Genomic DNA, 7,536 nt, shown 5'->3' with positions numbered 1-7,536 from the left:
CCATTCTAATATGCACCGGTTTCAACATATTTCTGTTGCATTAATGGAATTTGTCATAGGTCGAAAGTCTGGGCCACAGCCTGGACACCAGAAATAGGCTTCAGACATTAAACCCATTTTAGAAAGAGAACCACTTGGCTATCCTACCACTGGAATTGTAATCTCTGTAAGTAATGATATTATTCGTCCAAATTATGTGGAGAGATAGTTAAACAGAGATAGTTAAACGGTACTGGGTGTGCCAATCTTTACGCGGATGAACCAGTCGTATAAAATAAGATTAGGTGGCGAGCGAGCTGCCGAACTGTTGTCAGGTGAAACGTTGATGTGATGTTGATTGTTGTTTAATGCCGCACTCAGCAATATTCCAGCTCTATGACAGTGGTCTGTAAATAATCAGACCAGTTCCAATATAAAGATTGTGCGATGAACATCGGAATCTTGCTGAAGCAATGCTACATTTGTTTACATTTATTTGCTTGTTTAGTTGTTGTTTTACGCCGCACTCAGTAACTATATGACGGCGGTCTGTAAATAAGCGAGTCTGGACCAGACAATCCAGTGATTGACATCAAATGGGGATACAATGACATGCCAAGTCAGTGAGCCTGGCATCCCGATCCCGTTAGTAGCCTCCTAAGACACGCATAATCGCCTTACGGCAAGCATGGGTTCCTGAAGACCTGTTCTATCACGGATCTTCACTCGTCCACAGTGCTTGGTAGTCCATTGTGGCATCATTGGTTATCGGATTAAACTTTTGTAATTAATCGATCTGTCTGCTCTCATAATATATTCATACGTTCATCTTCAGGAATGTAATATGTGAAGGTCATTGTAAATACGCCAAAACCGCCGGTAAACAAACAGCTCTTAGTTTGTTTCCAGATGATCGCTTTGAGAAACTGTTGACGTATGGATAGTCCCTGTGAAAGACCAGTCAAAGGTCAAGGTACTATAAAGAGTCTTGGGGCCCACGTGGAAACTGCAGTATGTACAAAGTTAGGATTCAATTTTAGAAATCAAAATTAAATCTATCCTGTTAGGGCTTAACTGTGTCAACAAATTTTAGAGGTTTCCACGAAGCGTTTGTAAGAAGAAATTCTTTGTAGATAAATATATACATGTATATATGGTGATAAAAACCATCTTGGCTCACATCCTTGAGCCTCGTTGTCAGCTGTTTGAACATCCCAGCAAATACAACGTTATCCCAACGCTGTGGAAAAGTTGTTGGAATGTTACTTTGTAACATAATATTCAGTAACTGTGTGGACCCATGACGATTCCGGGGTAGAATAGATCTTCAGCAACCCATTCTTGCCGTAAAAGGCGACTATGCTTGTCGTAAGAGGCGACTAACGGGATCGGGTGGCCAGGCTCGCTGACTTGGTTAATGCATGTCATCGATCCTATTTGTGTGGATCGATGATGTCAATCACTGAATTGTCTGATCCAGACTCGATTATTTACAAACCGCCGTCATATAGCTGGAATATTGCTTAGTGCGGCGTTAAACAACAAACAAACGAACCCAAATTGGCCGCTATCACAGTCCAGAGATTGAATACCCCTGTGAAGCCCCTCCAGTTTATGCTGTCCAAGAACTATTCAGCTGGCAGATCATGAATTCACTTGTCACAGATTGTAAGGCAAAATAAATTTATCTCTTCACACTGTTCCAATGTCATGTTGTCCCTTTAACTAGAACAATCAGGAGACAAAAAGCCTTCAACAAACACTTGCACCGGTTAGGTGATTGGTTACTTCTTATAGTAAACAGTATTTCATGCTAGAGTAAGTGAGTTGGGTTTAACGTCGCTTTTAACAGTATTCCAATCATATCACGGCGTGTCAGTTTAATGTGGGATATGGATGAACAACTTCATCAATTACAATTCAGTGTAGGTTCTAACGCCATTATCAAGCAAGTGATGAAGGAATGATGAAGTTCAGAATTGTTCTTGTATGCATCTTAAAGACTTAGACTAATATGATTCTTTGAGAAAGGAGTGAGTGAGATGTGTTTAACGCCGTTTTTAACAGTATTCCAGTTATATCACGGCGTGTCAGCTTCATGTGGGAGGAAAGCCCGAAGTGATGCAGGTCTCAGACGTTTACCACTTCGGTGAAACCCACGAGCACGGGTATGGTGCTGACAAACCTAGAAACAATTGGGGCGAACCGGGATTCGAACCCTCAATCATAGGTTTCTGGCGTGTCCAATGGACGCAATTTGCACAGCGAATCGCGGCGCCTTAGACGACTGGGCCACCCGTGCACCCATTTCATGTCAGATATATTGGAATTGGAATACTTGAACGTAAGTTCAAAAAGGTATGTGTCCATTGTAACACCATACAGTCAATCTGGGGTCGGTACCTACGGGCTGTCAACACCAGGGACCGACCACGATCTGGACGTCCACGAGTAACGTCACGTCAGGAAGTTCGCTGTGCAGAGTTGCGTCCCCTGGACACGCCAGAAACCTATGATTGTGGGTTCGAATCCCGGTTCGCCCCGATTATGTTTCTAGGTTTGTCAGCACCATACCCGTGCTCGTGGGTTTCACTTTGGGCTTTCCTCCCACATTAAGCTGACACGCCGTGATATAACTGGAATAATGTTAAAAGCGGCGTTAAACCCAACTCACTCACTCACTCACTCACGTCAGGAAGATCATCATTCCCGTCTGGTTCACCTGCGAAATCGGTTTCAGAGTGCAGCCTGCAGAGTCCCTGGCTTATGTCCGATTAGTGCAAGGACTGTGAGGAATCGATAACGACATCATGACATCCGACCATGACGTTCAGCTGTACGTCCACTTTGGCTGCCACGTCATCGATATGCACGCCTGACATGGTCAACACAACGTCCTCTTTAAAGATGAGTCCGTCAGGCTTGATGCGTGTCATCGATCCCAACAGCTTGGATCGATGCTCATGATGTCAACCACTTGATAGTCTGGTCCAGATTCGATTATTTACAGACCGCCGTCATATAGCTGGAATATTGCTGAGTGCGGCGTAAATAACAAACTGACAGCACTGGCAGCAGTGATAGCGTCAGCGTGTTTATCGACGTCGGATGGACCGTCGCACTCATATCTGTGTTCTTCGACGTCACTTTGCAGCTGAACAATACACGCCGTCACGTTGCTCGTGTGGCCACAGATTTCACTGGACAACAGAACATCCCCACACTCCATTCTCCTGCTGTTTCACCAGATCTGTCGCCAACCGAAACGATTCAAGTGAAATGAAATACCGTGTACACCGACTTCCAAACCAGCCGGAGACGTTTGTCCATCTGTGTTGGTTGGTTTGTTGTTTTACTCCGCATTCAGCAATATTTCAGCTATATGACGTTGGTCTGTAAATAATAGAGTCTGGACCAGACAGTCCAGTAATTGATATAATGAACATCGATCCACGCAGTGGTCCATCTGTGACACGCCTTGGTTCAGATATGGAAGTACATCATACATCCCACATGCCTTCCTCAACCATCGGCGTTATTGTGTAGCCAAGAAGGCGGTCGGGTAGCCCAGTGGTTAAAGCGTTCGCTCGTCACGCCGAGGCCCCGGGATCGATTCCCGACATGGGTACAATGTGTGAAGCCCATTTCTGGTGTCCCCCGCCGTGATATTGCTGGAATATTGCTAAAAGCGGCGTAAAACCATACTCACTCACTCTTGTGTTGTCAGTTAGGCACCGTTGTCAGGCTTGTGTCACTGTTATTGGTGATGATACCCTATACTGACTTGTGAACTGATAATTGATCCAACGCCTCTGTCAGCCTGAGATAACGTTTACAGAGGACATGTTGACTCTGTCATGATGAATTCATGTTTAATAGACATCTATATAATGTTCTGTTCCATAATCGCTCTTTGTTTGCGTTTATCTATTATTTCAAATGATTGTCGGTGATGCACAGGATAATTTTCTGATAATATATTTTACTATTTGGCTGTCACTATGGCCACGGCCTGAAACTTTCAGTGATGTGTATAGTACTATGCTGATCAGGGCTTACTCGTCTTTCCTGTTATAGTTAATCGTTCCCTCTGGACCCGGGTTCGTTTATCAGGTGGTCAGTCTCAGTGACTCAGTATCCCGACAGCGTGAACCGGTACTCGTAACGTAATCGATTATATATGGAATAATGTAAGGGACATTCTCGAGTTATCGCATTCTCAAACTCGACATGTACAATGGCTCACGGGAACTAATTCAAAATTTTAACTACTGTTGTCATAGGAAATTATAAGTATAATAAGGTCACAAGACAATGTCTTGATGGGAATTATTAGTGTATGGAAAGTCTACTAGTATATAGGTGTTTTTTTGTTTTTTGTTTTCCTCATTGATCTTATAGTTCCGTACTGAGAAGGCCACAGAACTAAGGTACGCAATACAAAACATTCTGATTGGTAGTATTTTTTATATGAAATAAGATATTTGCTGTTACATCCTTGCATAATTGATAAACATAGACAAATGAAGCAACAGTAACAGCTTAGCGCTATTCAACAAATTTGTAAACTGAATGTTGGGGTGGACATATTATTTAAGACACTTTTAGCATAGAGGTGGTTGGTTGGTTTGTTGTTTAACGCCGCACTCAATAATATTCCAGCTATATGACGGCGGTCTGTAAATAATCGAGTCTGGACCAGACAATCCAGTGATCGATATCATGAGCATCGATCCACGCAATTGGGATCGATGACATGCATCAACCAAGTCAGCGAGCCCGTTAGTCGCCTTTTACGACAAGCATAGACGCCTTTTACGGCAAGCATGGATTCCTGAAGACCTGTTCTACCCCGGAATCTTCACGGGTCTTTAGCATAGAGTAAACTGAACATACTCGCCTTCAATGGTATTTAAGTTACATAGCTGTCAGATTCTGTCTTCTTTTTTATTTGTTGTTTAACGCCGCACACAGCAATATTCCAGCTATACTACGGCGGCCTGTAAATAATCAAGTCTGGACCAGACAACCCAATGATTGACACAGTACTGCACTACAGTATTGGCTCTGAATGAGATCGATGAATTGCAAAATAATTCAAAATCGGGAATAGTCTAAAGTATCAAATGGCATTAATACGGTACACGGCATCGAATACCCCGTACCCAACATTATCTGCTGTTATATACATTCCAATCACTGGAAAAAAGTTTTTTTAAGAACTATCATGTTGTTATGTGTAAAAAAAAGGTGGGTGGGGGAGGGGCATAGCGTTATGATGAACAGCGCAAACACGTACTCCGTGTGCTACATAGTATACGTAGTTGTTGACTGACAAGATGCTCTACTAAGCTGATGGTTTAATCATGTACTCATTTTAGGAATCGAACCCGGGCCTTCGGCTTGAAGAGAGAAGCTTTACCCACGGCATCAATATCACGCATGATGGGGAAGATGTAGACATGATGAAGAGGCTGTCTTAATTAACCACAAGGCTGCATCGGTGCCCCTTAATGGTCACTTGTAAATTATTTAATGAGTTAATGAAACTCTCCCCTGCCCGCCCATACAGTAACATCAGGTTAAACCATGTCTCCTCTGTACTGACTGTATTAAACCGAATTGTTAAACACAATGAAGAAATTGGTTGGTTGGTTGGTTGGTTGGTTGGTTGGTTGGTTGGTTTGTTGTTTAATGCCGCACACGGCAATATTCCAGCTATATGACGGCCAGACAGGGTAACAACAAGTACAATCTTTTAACGTCTTTTGGTATGTGGCGGCCGGGGATCCAACCCCGGACCTTCAGCTCTCCGGGCGGACGCTCTACCACTAGACCACGGAGGCGGTCGATAACTTCTTTGAAAAACTGAGTATTCAAGACCGAGTATTTTAAACTTGTTTGTTGTTTAACGCCGCACTCAGTAATATTCCAGCTATATGACGGCTGTCTGTAAATAATCGAGTCTCGACCAGACAATCGAGTGATTAATATCATGAGCATCCGGGGCTGAATAGGTCTTCAAACGTCGCGTCCAAGATTATTGCACTTGGACAGCGACGTGCATTCACATGTGTGTGTGCGTGCGTGCGCGCTCCCTTGTAGTCCGGACTGATGCCGATTAATAGTGCTAGCCCACTGAGATACCATGCACAGTTGCACATGGTACCCTACTCAGACACAGTGTACTGACGCCGATCCGACCAGTACTTTTGTTAGCCCTTTAATGTCGAGTGCCAGACAGGGTAACAACAAGTACCACATTTTAACGTCTTTTGGTACGACATGGCCGGGGATCGAATCCCAAACCTTCCGCTCTCCGGGCAGAAGATCTACCACTAAACCACAGAGGCGGTCTGCCGTAAAAGGCAACTATGCTTGTGGTAAGAGGCGACCAACAGGTGGTAAGGCTCGCTGACTTGGTCATCTTATCCCAATTGCGTAGATCGATGCTCATGATGTCTATCAACGCAAGTTTGCAAATAAGTTCTCAAAATACGTTCTGAAGTCACGACTACAAACCACAACGGCACACAATTGTGACATGCATCCGTTAGTATAATGATCATGTTTGTTTGTTGTCTAACGCCGCAATCAGCAATATTACAGCTATATGACGGCGGTCTGTAAATAATCGAGTCTGGACCAGACAATCCAGTGATTGACATCATGAGCATCAATCCATACAATTAGGTTGATGACATGCATCAACCAAGTCAGCGAGCCTGACCACCCAATTCCGTTAGTCGCCTCTTACGACAAGCATGGGTTGCTGAAGACCTATCCTACCCCGGAATCTTCACGGGTCTGACATCTAAAAGACGAGCGGCGGTGGGGTAGCCTAAAGTACTGTCGGAAATGCTAAAAAACTGCTATTTGCCTGTTAAAAAGGGATATAATTTTTCACAGACTGTTATTGAAATATCGAGTAAGTACTGATCGCCCTACCTGTGGTTTGAAGTATTTCAGTCACAAGGAGTCCAATGGACAAGTCTACAGGAGACAAAAATGAGAACTTCATGTTTTCGTTCGAATTTAAGTCCAATGATGGCAGTCTGAAACGGACTATAGAAATATGCGCACGTGACTGCGTTACAATGATAATAATATAGTCTTCTTAAAACATCTACTCCACAAACAAAAAGTTTGAGAAAAATTCTAGATGTGCATCTTCTAAAATGACAAAATGACGCTGCGTTTTTTTGGTTATCATTGCTCCCGTGATGCATGTTACATTACACTTGCATAGCCATAAACAAGGTACACAATATGGAATCTGTACTTGGAAATGCATAAAGTTCTTTACACTTTAGAGAGATACCATTTATTAATTTTGATAGGGTGAATTACCGAACTGCCCAAGCTATGGTGTTTTCAATTCATACCACCAAGTCTACGGTATGATAAGAAAACAAAACAGGTATAGGGGTGGTCTCAAAAACAAAACTGGGGCGTAAAAGGATTTAGGCAACTTTGATACAGGGTGATTAGGTGTATAGTGTACAAGCTTTATGAGCAGAAAGTCACCTTGTCTTGTAGTTGAATTTGGGAGAAATT

The sequence above is a fragment of the Haliotis cracherodii genome, unplaced genomic scaffold (genome assembly GCF_022045235.1).
Source record: "Haliotis cracherodii isolate W230 unplaced genomic scaffold, xgHalCrac1.p SCAF_11, whole genome shotgun sequence".
NCBI classification, from domain to species: Eukaryota; Metazoa; Mollusca; class Gastropoda; order Lepetellida; family Haliotidae; genus Haliotis; species Haliotis cracherodii.
This window is presented reverse-complemented; position numbering follows the sequence as displayed.